This window comes from Spermophilus citellus (genome assembly GCF_964194105.1).
Source record: "Spermophilus citellus genome assembly, chromosome: 8".
NCBI lineage: Eukaryota > Metazoa > Chordata > Mammalia > Rodentia > Sciuridae > Spermophilus > Spermophilus citellus.
This window is the reverse complement of record NC_138189.1, coordinates 147,510,942-147,526,361: the sequence shown is the minus strand read 5'-3', so window position 1 is coordinate 147,526,361 and position 15,420 is coordinate 147,510,942.

Genomic DNA, 15,420 nt, shown 5'->3' with positions numbered 1-15,420 from the left:
TGTCTTCTGTCTCTTTCCTGTTGTTGCACGTCCCAGGATCTCCTTCCTCCTAAGGGCTGAATGGTATTCTCTCATATGTATACACAAGAGTTCGTTTCTTCACACACTTGGGTTGCTTCCCACTTTTGGCTCTTGCAAATAATGCTTCTAGCAGCATGAACGTACAAATGTGTGCTTGAATTCCTGTTTTCAGTTCTTTGGGAAATATACCTAGAAGTGAATGCACTGGGCCACTGTTCTAGGAACCACCATGCTGTTTCCATAGTAGCTGCACCATCTTACCATCCCATCAACAATGTATAGGAATCCAGTTACTCTAATCCTTGCCAACACTTGCTATTTTCTTTCTTTCTTGTTTTTATTTTATTTTATTTTATTTTATTTTAACTCATCCTAATCATACCTCCTTGTGACTTGGATCTGCATTTCCCTAATGATTAGTAATATTGAGCAGACTCATGTGTTTATTGGACATATCTTTGGAGAAATATCTATTCAAATCCTTTGGCAGTTTGTTGTTGAATTGTAGAAATTCTTTATATATCATGGCCATTAATACCTTTTAAGATATATGATTTATAAATGTTTTATCTCATTCTCTGCATTCGTTTTTACTTGTTAGGTTTCCTTTAATTTTTATGTAACTTTTTTTTTTCTGTAATTTTCTGTGTTTTCAGTGCTGTATCTAAAAATATCATTGCCAAATCCAGTGTCATGATGATTTTCTTCTAAGAGTTTCATAGTTTTGCTCCTACATATAGATCTTTGGTCCATTTTCAGTTAACTTTTATATATAGCATAAGGTAAGAGAAAACTTGACATTTTTTTTTTTTGCATGTGAGTATCCAGTTTTCCCAACACCATTTGTTGAAAGGATTGTTTTTTCTCCAATAAATGAGATAATTTTTGAAAAATGGCAAATGCATAGTATATTTAAAGATGTAGTCAAAAGGCAGACTGGTAAGTGGTCACATCCTGGTCTATAAACAGCTCAGGATTTTGGACTTAGTTTAGTTGAGTCAGATGTTATTGATTCACAGGGAGAGAGAACACAGTGAGTTGAGGGGCAAAAGGGAATGTAGTTGAGATGTACTCTTGGTCTTTGTTAACAACTCTCATATCTAGTACAGAAACTCAAAGGATTTCTGACCAATAGATACTTTTACTTGTTTGTGATCTATAAAGCACTTTCTAGATTAATAAAATTAATACATTTTACACTTTGAATTATTTTTCTCATAAAAATGTGATAGCTTACAATTTAGAACCTCGAAAATACAGAGTGGCTTAAAGCAAAAAAATGCAAATTACTATGTGTCCCACAATCCAGTGGTTACTGCTGCTAATATTGGCTGCCTCTAGTCCCATTTTAAAAGTATATATATATATATATTTTTTTTTTTTCACATAACTAGGAATAACATTCAATGGGACGTTTTTCATTCTTGTTTCTTTGTTTCACCTGACATTATTCTGGGGCATGTTCTTTGCCATTTTGGTGAGTTTCAGAGTGTGCCTAAGCAAGAGGTATTGCCAAGGGGGGGCTGAGCTGGTCCTAATCTCGGCACCAGCATAGCCTGGCTCCATGACCTTTACCAAGATGCTCTGCCAATCCCAGCCTCACTTTCACAGCCTGCAAAATTTCTTGAAGAGCTGTGAGGTAACACCTGGAAATCGCGTCTTCTTCCCGATCAAGGGTGTTAGGTGAGCAGCTGGCGATGTGGTACCGGGAACAGTGGGCGAGGGCTTCTTTCCCTTGCCCACGGGCAGCTCCTCGTCCTGTGTCTGGGCTTATTGGCCTGCTTTCTACAGAGAGGGCGATTCACATGCGCAGACAGCTGCATCGTATTTATACAGCCAAAGAAAGATGTTTATGGCTCGGGCAGCAGCCACCTTGCAGACTTGAGCAGTGTGTTCTGACACAGTATCAGGACCGCCCGCTGGCCTCTCTGTATTCCAACCTCGGCTACCCCTTCTGGTCATCTTTATCATTGTTCTCCAAGTCTGAGGTGGTGGCTGCTGCTGCAGCTGCTGCAGCTGCTGCAGTCACTCAGTGTGACCGGAGCTACTGTCCCCGCTACTCTTCCTAGCTGGGTCATTGTCTGCTCACTGGCGGAGCGGGTGTGTGCGCGCCTGTCATCCTTTGGCCGTGTAATGGAGTGGACGAGGTGATCATTTCAGTCTTGTCATCTGACTTCAGAGCTCTGGGATTGCCTATTCTGCTCTGCCTCTTGGTATGCAGAGAGTGGATTTCTTTGGTTGAGTTGTCTACGTTGTTCATTTTGAGAGACCAGCGTTTTGTTTCCACTGCGGACTTCCTTCCTCTCTGAATCTTAGGTTGCTCAGTCACCCCCAAAATGGCACCTGGTTTCTCTCTGTGAAATCAGAAGAAGGTAGGGAGTGCCGGGTTCTAATAGCCTCTTCCTTCGAGTGTTTACAGTTGCTAGTGTCTTTTCAACCCTCCAATCACCCTTTAAACAGCCCGTGGTGCGGAGACTCCTAGGCCTGTGTGGGTGATGAGGGTGGGCAGGCTTTGAAGCCCCTACGATCTGGGCTTGGCCTTGGGCCAGCCACGTCACCCTGGCACAGCCGAATCTGGATGGAAGACCAGGACACCCAACACGTGCTCTGTTCTCTCTCTACACACTGCAGAGAGGGAGGACAGGCAAACTGGGTTTCCAAGGAGAGCAGCGAGGAAACGAAAAATCTAAATTAGAATTCAGCAGCGCTGTGTTTATTCTGGTGCTTGCAGCCTCTCTGGTTCCTGTGATGCTCCTCTGCAGCGCTTTTGCCTTTTCAGTTATATATCACACGACATCTGAAACAGCACCCGGGACAGTCAGCAAAGGTGTGAGGTCTTATTCTCTTCTGCAGATCAAACACTGAGTTGTTTGTTTTTGCCATAGGGGGCTTTAAAAATCCCCCAGGTGTGGACAAAGCTTTGAGCATCTACAGAAATCTACCCAAGAATCTTTGAAAGAGCATTTCTGAGTAGCAGTCTTTGCCTTTTCTTTCTATTGAGCTTGGAGATGCCCGGGGAGCTGGGCCCTCCTTCTCCCCCCACCTCTGCTGTGAGACAGGAGCCGCTGCTTGTCTCCATTTCACAGATGTGCAGACTGAGCACGGGCTGTGGGGCGGGGAGGTTTCAGGCAGAGCTCCTCTCCTGCCCTCCGCCCGGCGTTATTTTCAATTTGCTTTCTCTTCTGGAGAGGGCATTTCCATCTTTTGTGATAGCTTCAAGTTTCATTTGCACAATCAGACCTGTAAATTCTTTTATTCTGTTAAGGCCTGGTCGGGGTGACATCTGTCTCATTTTGGGGGTGGAATAATCGAATAGATAGGAAGATCTGAACTAAAATGAATCATTTTCTCTGTTTTCAATGCTCCTTAGTTTAACATGGACTGAAGGCTTGGATTTAGATTTAAAGGGACTGGCAGTGATATCTATGATAGTGCCATGTAAAATTGAAAGCCAACACCCACCTCGTTTTTTATCTCCTAGTGCTGCTTCTAAACTCGTATGTGGATAAACCCATGTGCAGAGACATAGCTATTATTGCAGACTGGTTCTTGCTGGCCTTTGTGCTATGGAATGTGTTTTTGTGTTTATGTCAACCTATTTTATGAATAAAGCATAATGCTCCTTTAATAGGACCAATGAGAGGCGCTTGATGACCTGCCAGCCGAGAAGTCGTCTGCTGGTCCTGGGTCGTGCTGAATGCACACATGGAGAGAGCGAGCTGAGGGCGGGAAACGAGGGAGGAAGTGAGCACACAGAGTAGGCTGGACAGCAGAAGTGAACAGAAACTGGGCACTGGAGGAAGGTGCTTGCTAGAGACCACAGGGGAGCTACCTTAACTGATCTATGGAAAATCAGGTGAGAAAAGCCATAAACCTGAAGGTGCCACATAAGAGAAAATTTCCAGAGGGGAAATATGGTATAGGGAGTAGCAAAGGCACGGAGCTTCCTGGCCAAGCACACCTCTCCTAGCTTCATTCATTTAATGAACAATTAACTGTGTTCACTCTCTGTCTGTGCCAGGCACAGTTCAATCAGGACATCTGTCCTTAAGCTCAGTTCAAACAGGGGACACAGACTTGAAACCAAACAACACCAGTATGATTACAAGATGTGTCAAAATCTGTAGAAGAGATCAATTTTGCTAAGCAAGGTTGGGAAGGTTTACAGGGAAAGGAACAGCAAAGACTTTTGTTTTGAATCTTCCACTTGTAGGCAGCCTACCCTGCACACCCTGACGGCCGGCCTCCCCGCGTCACCTTGAACCCTCACCATCTGCTTCTTTCACGTTCTCCCAGCAGCCAGATGAGGCGTCCAAGATGGTCCAGCTAATGAGTGCATCCAACCTCGCTCTGTGTGGCTCCAAAGCTCTTGCTCCTGCCATTAGGCCACATGGGGCATCCAGGGATCATGGGGAAGTTCATCTGGTGGAGAGGAGGAGGAATTTAAGCCTTGGGAACAGCAGCTGCATGTGAGGGGACATTCATGATTGTGCACTATTGGGGTGCGAAGAAGCTGCACTTCCCATCAGCAGGGAGGGGCTCTGCTGTGCATGCAGCCCTCTGAGGAGCTCTGACATCAATAAAGGGGTCTTAATGTCCCCTCTAACTTCCAAGTTTCATAACAGCTGGGAAATTATTACTGGCTTTAAAGGGCTTATTAAATCTGACACTGATTTGTCAGACATTACCTAGCACCTTCTCTTTGACCTGTGCATTCTGCGTCCTGGTCACACAGCAGTAAGCATCACGGAGGAAGTCCCTGCTCTTAGGAAACTCACATCTGGAGAAAAATGAAATGCCGGATGAACTAGGCTGGGAATGATGGTTACTATGTGGTGTGAATGCAGAGTAAGGAGATAAGGGAGGACGGTGTGGGCTACGTGGGAACGTCACAGCGGGCCTCCGCCACAAGTTGATATTCTTCTGTGTCACACAGAAGACCAATTCAGATGTGTACACAGCAGTCACACAGTGAGACTGCAACTGAAAAGCACTGAGTGTGGCTGAATTTAAAGGAAGAAAAGACCACTGAGTACTGCTCATATGCTGGGTGACACGCACAATATTCCTTCCATATTATCTGTCTCAATTTTACAGATTAAAAAAAATGAGAAGCCGAGGTGAAGTCACTTTTCTAATGGCACATGACCTGGATTCAAGCTTGCCTTTACCTGAATCCACATCCTGTGTTCTGCCCACTCGACAGGGGATCGTGAGTCATTTTCTTCTGAAGCTAAGATGGGGGACATACAGGTAGATTTCTTGATAAAGGAGGTGCGATTTGGCTTCAAAGGATGGGTGAGGGCTTTGAAATGGGACAATAAGAAAACTGGATGGGAGTGGGAAATGCAGGAGGTGCCAAAAGCCAGTTGGTCCAGGTTGAAGGTGGACCTGCAGGAAGAGAGGAGGCTAGAGAAGGGTCCAGAGAGCCCTGCAGAGGAGTCTGCCCTTCCTTTTGCATGTGGTGGGGACCCACTGAGGTGTCCTCAGCAGGGAGCTGCTCATCCTGAGGATGGAGCAACCCTTTGGGTGGGTTCTTATCGTTATTGGCTTCTCTGATGGTCACTCACTGCCAACATGGCGCACACTTGCTCACTTCAACGGTAGGTCCAGCATGAACCCCTCCCACTTCCATGTCAGGGACAGGCACTCGGACACAGCTTCAGGGGTGCCAATTCTCCATGGATTCCTCGAGAAATAGCACTGTCCTGGAAGTCACCTTGCTGGATGGACGTAGCGCTCAGGAGGGCCTCTACCTGGCTGAGCCCATCCCCAACACACTGAGGAGATGCTGGCGGGACCAGGAGGTGGAGGCTGGAAGTGCCTATTACAGCAAGCAGCTGGGAGATGTTATTCATGACAGAAGAAAGAGCACAACACAATTCACCTCTGCTCTCGGTTGGAGAGCAGATTACATTCTTTACAGCAGAGTGATAACTGGAGCCACCTGCGGTGGAGGGAAAATAGGCTGAGGCCAGCTCTGAGCCAAGAGCTCCCTGGTGTCATGAGAAACATGCCAACGTGGGGCCATTCAGGGTCAGGTTCCTAGGGTGTCCTTCAGGCATTTTGGGGGCCTATTGTGTCACCTGCCCCTTTTGTACTCCGTCTGTATTTTGCCACCTGTGCATTGCACACTGCCGTCTCTGCATGCCAAGGAATGTGCGGAAGGCGACGGTCAAAACGTGTTCAAAAGTCAACTTGGGGTATTTTTGTTCATTCATAGATGTTGTTTTGCAATACATTCCAATGCAATAGTCAATCTATGAATGGGCTTTGGGAAGTCTTTCAACTTTTAAAATTGTATTTTTTTTTTCCATTTGTGAGCATTTTCAGGGGGACAGTCATGACATTTGAAGTTTCGGTGGCCTGCTCTTTACTTCCCTTAGGGCTGGTCCTTGCCCTTCCTCCCCAGCCCACTTGCCATCAGCCACCCAGCAGAGGCAGGAGGAGGGGAAATGTCTACGTGATGCTTGGGGCTCTCGCAAGGGTGAAGCACCTATGTCTGCTTTTGCTTTAATTAGAATAAAATGCCTCTCCTGACTCTGGAAAGGAGGGGTGAAACCGCACCTCCCCTCTTCCTCTGAGGAGGGCCATTATTATTGTTATTATTTTAGGAAGCATCTTGTTTGCTCATTAAACAATTCATACTTGGGTTGTCTTAGTGGGATTCCCAAACATACTTTAAAAGAAGTGTTAGATAATAGCTTCTATTGAAACTGCTTCAATCATACTTTGCTAAACCATAATTTATTAAACATAACAAAATGAATTGAACAAAAAGATAATCCAATTTTTCTTGAATAGAGATTTTGATTTCCTTATTAATAGCTAAAAACGTGTGCATTTAGATGGCCAAAACAACTCTTGATGGGATGATTCTGGAAAAATAGCTCTTCCAACAAGAGTGACTTCAAGAGATACAGGGACTCATCTGCCTATTGATCAGTCTTGGTGTATCAGTATCAAAGTCATCTCCCCTTTCCCTCCTGCATCTGTTATTTTCACATTTCTTTCAACACGTTTAATTATTCTGTCATTATCTGAATCTTACTGTGTGGAAATAAGAGCAGTCAATGTGGACGGCGACTTCTTATTTGAGATCTTTTGTTCCTGCTTTCAGCCTTTTTTTTAAAATTTTAAGTTGTAGATGGACACAATACCTTTACTTTTAATTATTTTTATGTGGTGCTGAGGATCGAACCCAGTGCCTCAGACGTGCTAGCTGAGCACTCTACCACTGAGCTACAGCCCCAGCGCCAGCCTTTGTTTATCAGTGTAAATTTGACAAAAACTGAAATGGTCTTCATTCCACTTTTTGTTTGTGGGAATATTTCGCATATTCCTGCACATCAGTAGGATCCATGGTTGAAATGTTCTCATCCAGAAGCATTAATCTTCCAGCTTGGTCTGACTGAATACTAAAACTTCTTTATAGTACTTATCGTTCCTCTCAAGAAGAGATGCATAAATTGGGCATGGTGGTGCACACCTGTAATCCTAGTGGCTCAGGAGGCTGAGGCAGGAGGATCACAAGTTCAAAACCAATCTCAGCAATTTAGCAAGGCTCTAAGCAACTTAGTGAGTCCCTGTCTCAAAATAAAAAAATAAAAAGATCTGGAGATGTGGCTCAGTGGTTAAGTTCCCCTGGGTTCAATTTCCAGTACCGCTCCCCAAATGCGTAAGATCCCCCCCAGGGCTACCAATATCTTCTCTCCTTGACTTTATCCATGAAAATCATGTCCAATGCTATAAGGGTTCTATTTCCAAAGAGTTAGAAAAATAAAAGACAGCTCTGCATTGAATTCCAGGAAGAATGATTTGGTATCTATGTTCTGTAGAAGGTTCAATTTCCATTACTTATTGCTTAGCTTTTTATTAATTTATTTGACTTTTCCACAGTTGAATGGCACACGATACTTATCAGTAGTTGCGGGGTTTATTGCGTCCTTACCTTGTGTTGACTAAATTTCTTTATAACGTCAGCACATTCCATCCCCTTACTGTGCTCTTATTCTTTTAGGCCAGCCACATAGCCAGAATCAATACCCTGTGGACCCTCACCACACTCCACAAGTCCCCTCCGGGTGGTCATCCTTTCAGCTGCGTGTCTTTCCACGGTGGGCTTTCCTCAGAGGAGAGCAAGTTTCCCAATAATGAGATGTTATCTTTACCCTGAAACCTTCACTAGCACTAGTGAAATCTATGAGGTTGCCGTGAGATATCAATGCAATCACAGGGCACTGAGCGCATCATCGAAAAGAGATGAATTTAGTGCTTACCATCAATAAGTGAGAATGAAGAGCTTTGGTCTTCCTCCAGAAAAGGGATTTCACAGACATTTATCATAAAGTATGAGCTTGAAGATCCTGGAAAAGACTGATGTCTAACTTGGACCCAGAAACCTTAAAAGAGCAGCAATTCAAGAACTCAGTGGATTCTCTTGTACTCATAATTAATGAGCAGGAAATTTAAAGATGATACATTACTCCTTTCTAATTCTGTAAATGTTTTTAGAGGGTTGAAGACGCAAAGACCCCAGAGTTTCTTCCAATATCTCGAATTGTCAATGTTAGGCATTGTTAGCTTTTTGACACTATGACAAAATACCCAAGAGAATCAACTTTATAGGAAGAAAAGGTTTATTTGGCTCACATTTTCAGAGGTTCCAGTCCATGATGAGTTGGTTCCATATCATGGCAGAGAACGTGTGACAGAGAAGACTGGTCACCTCATGGTGGCCAGGAAGGGAAGACAAAGAAAAGAGAAAACTGGGACCCGATATCTCCTTCAAGGGTATACCCCCATGACTTAATTTCCTGCCACTGAACTCAAATTTTTGTTTTTGCTGTATAAAGATTGATCCCAGGGCCTTCACATGGTAGGCAAGCCTTCTACCCCTGATATCTGCCCCAATCCTTTTAATTTTTTATTTTGAGATAAAGTTTCACTAATTTGCTGAGGCTGACCTTGAACTTGCCACCCTCCTACCTCTGCCTCCTGAGCAGATGGGATTATAGGTGTGTGCCACCACGCCCAGCAAGCCCTACCTATGAAATGTCCCACCACCTCCTAATAGTGCACAGACTGGCAACCAAGCCGTCAACCTTTGAGAACCTGGGCCTTTGGGGACATTCAAGATCTGAACTAGAGCAGGCATTTGCTCTGTGCTTCAGATTTCATGATTTTAAAGTTCAGTCTGGTTTCTTGTGACTTTTCGGGTGCGGTTTATAATAGATGAGATTCGGCACACTTGATTTACCATAAGGAACAATGTCCACTGTGCTGAATTCTATCAAGTTTATAAATGGTCACTTCGCTCTGATTTCTTCAAAATCAAATGGTTGGATGAGTAATTACTTCTGTATTTAGGAAAAAAGCCACAGTGGTGGCTGCAATTTTAGCTGGCAGGTAATTTTGAAGCACGTGTACCCTATTGGCAAAGTCAGATCCTTAGGTTAATTCTGATGGAACAAAAGGGCCTCACATGGATCCTGAAGGCAATTAATTGGAAACACAAAAGCCAAACAGGCAACTAAGGGGCCAGAGCAGAGCCAGGAAGAAAGCAAAACATTGTTCATGCAGCTCATAGGCACATCACGCCACAGCTCCTCCTCTGGGTGGGCACGGCCAGGTTAAGTTCCGTCCACCTCTAATCACTTTAGTTAGCTGTTGTTTTAATGAATGTTGAATTACCACAGTCTCCTAAGATTTCAGAGAGGAAGACCTTCCAATAAGCCTTTTTCCTGGCTTCCTTTCAGTGCCGCAGGAATTATAATGAAGAAATTAAAGCATTCTTCATAGACAATAAGTCTTGAGTCCCCAAAGCTTTGATGACTTACTGACCTCTTGGCCGCAGCATTAACTGGGTTTTGGACTTGCATTTAATATTTCGGGATAAAATAAGTTCCTGAAATAATGATGCCCTTAAACTGAATGCAAAACCTTTATCTTTGTGTCAGTAACTTAAGACACAGTCCTACAGCAATACTCAGGTCCTATGATGCTTTGATTTACAATTAAGAAAAAACTGCAAGAGGCTGTATGTTTATATCAAACTATTCAACGAGTGCCTGCTATGCGCCTGGGATTGTGGTAAATGCCAAGTACGCAACTGAACAGGACAGGCATACCTGTTTTCATCAAGCCTGTAGTGTAATGGGGGGGGGGTACAGAAATAGAAACAAGCAAGTACTTCACTGTAGCAAGAACTGCCAGGGAATGAGGGTGAGGGTCCATGGCAGTAACCAAGGAGGGGCACCACTCCTCTGGATGTGGGGTTTGTAGCAGCTTCCTGCAGGGGGTGAAGACAGGCTGGGACCTCAAGGTCGACTAGGTGGAGAGTGCTCACATAGAGCACCCTCAAGGGTTCAAGAGCACGTGCAAGCAGAGATACCAAGGGTGACCCAGTGGGACCTAGTGATGGTGGCAATGGTGGGATGTTCATGGTGGAGAGGGACAGGTGGAGAGTTGGACAGCAAGCACATAGAGAAGTCTTCATAGAGAACAGGTCGGGAAGCCTGGATTTGATCCTGGTACAAGGAGATGACATTGAAAATCCCAGAATGGCGTTATTATATTTATTTTGGAAAGATCAGTCCATTCTTTAATCAACGTGTAGCAAGAACCTGAATTTTTAGGATCTTAAGTTATAGGTTGCAAAATACATGCGTAGACTTATATTTAGATTGGTTATAATAGGACTTCTGATTTTAGCAGACTAGAGTCCCTGGCAGACCTTCTTGTCATAAACAACCCAAGACCTCCCACACAGTCATACCTCTGTGCTCTGGCAAGGCGCTGAGGCATATCAGGGGCCACCAGCTCTATGTAAGCCAAGGCTTAGAACCAGGGGAGCCAGGAGGCCGGCTTTTGCTCTGCAAGCGTCTGCCGGATCCCAGTTGCCTGGTTCCTTGTTGGCCTGTCCCTGCAGGGCATGGAAAGTGTGAGAGAGCCTCCTACAGCCTGCTAAGGATGGGGATCCTGAAAGAGGCGTCATGCGAAAATGGGACCCCAAAGCCCTGTACCTTTAGGATGAGATGAAACACAAACCAGACCTCAGCTCCCTGCCTTTGTGCCCTCACCAGGGAGAGGGCACTCACTTACCTCAATGTGTGGCATCAGAGAGAAGAAATCTCTCCTTAGCCCTGGGACAGACCCTGGGTGGGTTTCAAGAAGTGTGAGATCAGTGGGCCTCATGGAAGTGGAAGAAGCCGATGCATATCCCATCTGGAGGGACCGTCCATGAGGACCCTGTGTGAGTCTAAGTCACAAAGCTCAGGAAGAATCAAAGCAAGACAATCAGAGTCATCCGAATAGCAGATGGTGGCATCAAATTCAGAAGCCTTCAGATATTGGAGAGTATTAGAGAACAGGAAATAAGCATATTTAGTGTGTTTATAGAAATATAGTATTTAGAGAAGAATAAATAAAGAAGGAGAAGAATAAGGGAGAATGACCAAGCAGATAGGAAAAACAAAACAAAGAAAAAAATTTCCCATTTTCTAGAAATGGAAAATATGATTTTTAAAATAAAAATGCTTCAATCAACATGTTCAACAGAATATTATTAACAGTAGAAAGAAAGTTAGTAAATTGGAAGACTTAGCTGAAGAATCTAGGTAGAACCAAGCGCCAAGAGACAGAAATGAAAATGGGGAAGAGGGGTGAAGAGAAGAGGGTGCAGAGGAAGAGTTCTGCCGGGTCTGGTCAGAGTTCCAGGAGGACCTCAGAGGACCAGGAAGTTAGAAATATCTAAAGACACCATGGCTATAAACTCCCAGACTTGATAAAAGATGCCAAGGCTCAGAGCATGGAAGGCCAGTAAATCCACATACGAGGGGATAAAAGAAAATCTGTTTCCTTAACTCATCCTCAAAAAATTGCACAATCAAAAATAAAGGTAATATTTTATATTCAGTAATAAAATTTATTACTATGAATTTCATCCACTTCATCATTATGAACTTGTATTTATAGAGATTTCTCAGTGTTACCTTAGTAAATCATAACTAATTTTCTGTATGTAGTCCTTTTATTTTGTATCGTGCCTAATTTTTAAGACTATATGGTGATATACCTGGGATCTTGGACTCTTACAATAAAAGTTCTTTATTCTTTTTATTTTAAAAAATTTATTCATTTATTTATTTGGTACCAGAGATTGAACCCAGGGATGCTTTAACAATGAGCCACATCCCTAACCCCTTTTTTTTTAATTGGTTGCTGAGCCTGGCTCATTCCTGATCCTCCTGCCTCAGATTCCAGAGCTGCTGAGGTTACAGGAAACTACCAACACACCGGGGCTCTCTATTCTTTTTAAATGAGGAAATAAAGACCTATGGGAATGGACTATTGCTTTCTGGTCTTATGGAGCCAGTTACTAACTGCAGAATTCCTGTCTCCTGAATCCCCAGTAAGAAACCATTTCTGAGGGCTAGTTGCTGGGTGGTGCTACTCCTTCTGAGTCTGGTGCAGGGAAGTTTAAATCACGCTGGTCAAACTCACATGACAGGCAACCTGAAACAGAGTTGGTAAAACTTAGGTAAAATTGGAGTTTTTTAAAAATAGGAATTTCAAGAACACAGTAGGAAAAATGTTGCTTTATGGCTCAGAGTCACAAATTGCATTTTAATGATCTACTGAACAGTGACATTAAATGTAGAGATTGCCATCCCAATTTGTAGCAACTTCTTCCCCAAGACCGCTGAGAAGAGAAAGAAGGCCTATTCTCTTTCAAGGGCAAAGATGCTTTAAGAGATACACTTTGATCTTGTGGACTATATTCTACCTCCAAATTATATTAATACTTTAAATTAAATAGTTGCATATTCAATGCAATTGGTAACATGTCAGAATAATTTCTGCTTTCTTTCAGTACCTGGCCTCATCATCATATTTTTTTTCAGGTTTAAAAAATTTTTATTTGCATATTTAAGAATTGTGCATTCCAATAATTAAAATCATTTGAATAAGAACAAAAAACATTGTGTTCTGATTAAACTGCATTTTGCAGGCTGCAGGACACCTGGGACCAGCTTGGATTTTCTCTAGATGTTACCAGCCTGGCTCTTGGCTCTTCCTCACCAACACACAGGTTCTCTGCCTTCCCTGCCAGCCAGCCAGGCAGAGGGTTCAGGCAGGTGTGGCCTTGGTTGTCAATTGTTCAGGATTCTTTGATGGGAAAGGGGTAGAGCAGTCATTTAAACTCAAGCCAACCTCTGTGCATCTTACAAAGTTAAGTAGCTAAAGGAAGTAAAATAAGGCCCGGCTGTGGGTATGTGTTGGTGCGCAACTCATTTCCATTTTCCTGCTTGCTTCTGTTGGGTGGTTTCTTCTAAAGGAATTTCTCGGTCTTAGTCTCCGAGGGCTTGTTGGGCGTGGTTGTGGTTGTGGGTCTGCACAGTGGTGGGGAGAGTCCTGATCTCATGATAAATGGAAACATCAATTCTCCTATTTCCTTAGCATCCTACCTCATACTGCCTCAGTAATCATGCCAATAATAATGGCTCCTGATCTTCTAATAATAGAACTAGCATTCTTGTTTTCAGAAACTTCTAGATTGTTCTAATTGGATATATGTGAAACATCTTCACAGCTTTACTTAGGTGAGTGGCCAAAATTTATAAGAAAAGGGAAAAGGGAATGTCTGTATGCTGTAAGACAAATTATGCTGCAAGGAGGAAATTTAGAAAAGTCTGGAAGGAAGTATGTACCTTGATTCTGGGTCCAGATATCTAAGGAAAACTCGCACAGGATCTTGTGAGTGTCAAAGGAACATCATTGTTATATAGTGATGTAGCTACTCACACCAACACCTAGGACCTGGCAGTAGTTCGGGGAGCATGATGAGCAGTCCTACACCCATTTGTCCCCACGGTGTCCACGCTTCTGCTAGAACTAAGTGTGAGACAAGTGACCTTGCACACTCACCAAGAGAATGAGGAAAGTGCAGGCAGTGTAGGAGGGTCACTGAGCTCATTTCCTGGCCACCAAGTCAAGCGGGTGGCTGGCTACTCTCCCCTGTGCCTCTAGATGGCAGTGGTACTCTTTCTAAGATTGTTCGCCCGCTTTTTTTTTTTTTTTCTTTTAAATCTTTTCTCCTCTCCTGGATAGTTGTTCTCAGCTGTGCTGTGCGGTGATTTAAACAACGCTTTGATGCTGTGGGATGTTGGTGCTCACAAATCAGGTCTATCCTTTTCTTTTTTTTTCTAAAAAGATAATATACTGCTTTTTCAAAGTCAATTAACACTTAGGGCAAATGAAATAGGGGAAAGCAAAAGGTCACTTTCTAAAGGGTTGCCTCGGAACCTTTTGGTATTATTCAGGTGTCATCCAGGAATTGCAAATCACTGGGAAAAGAAAGGAAATAATAATTAGTTCATTTTGTTTCCTGATAACTCCCAATAAGATGGCTTAATATGGCTTTTCTGCTTTATTTCCTAGCAATGCGTGTGAGCACAGAGTGCTTGTTGGCAATTTCTATTTCTTGCCGTCTTGTAGGCAATTGAGATGCTTTGGAACAATTTATGCATCAGGAGAGGGCTGATGGAGAGGATCACTAAAATATCTGGATTGCAATGCAGTTGGATATGCTTTATACAAGAGAATCGTCCGGGCTGTGGCATAAGATAGGGAAAGGGATAGACAGGATGACAAAAACCATAGGACTCTCTTTTACAACATAATCAGCTTCAGTTCCCACCCCAGAACAATGCTAAGTGAGCCGAAGATGGAGGGTGGTAATAAAAGAAAGCACAAGTAGGGACTCCTCCATATTCTGACCCCTGATGTACTTTGAAATCACTGTTGAGTGTTAAGGTAGTTTACCAGATAGATATCTCTAAACATCATCGCACAACATTTCCATAACTTACCTGAATTCCATTTAGAAAACAAGCTTGGACACCAGAAAACAAGAAGCAGGTATTAAAGAAACACATGGCAAATGAGGTTATTAACCAATCGATGTCTCCCTTTGCTGCTGGCTGTGTGCCGCGGTTTGCACAGGCCTGGCCGGAGCTGTGCTTGGCACCTGACTCCTGCATGGTGCCTCATGGTTTAGTTGCAGTCATAGCGCTTTTCTGTCTTTGTATTTTAATGGAAAAAGACCTTCACTTGGTTCAGAAGCCTTTTCCTTCTTGAATAAGGAGCTTCTGTTTGCAGTCACATGAATAGAAAAAGACCTGCTCCAGAAACTCGGGGAGATTACTGCATGCCTAGCTACGAAAATAAGGTTTTGAAAGAGCAGAAGGGAAGGCCTAAGAACATAATGAGCAAATTCTTGGGAGCTAAATTGTTATTCAGGATTTTTTGAACTTGTCTTTTAGAAAAGGAAATAATAATAATTGCAATTGTGCAATACTACTCCTGGTGGGAGACAACAACAGCTGTGGGGGAAAT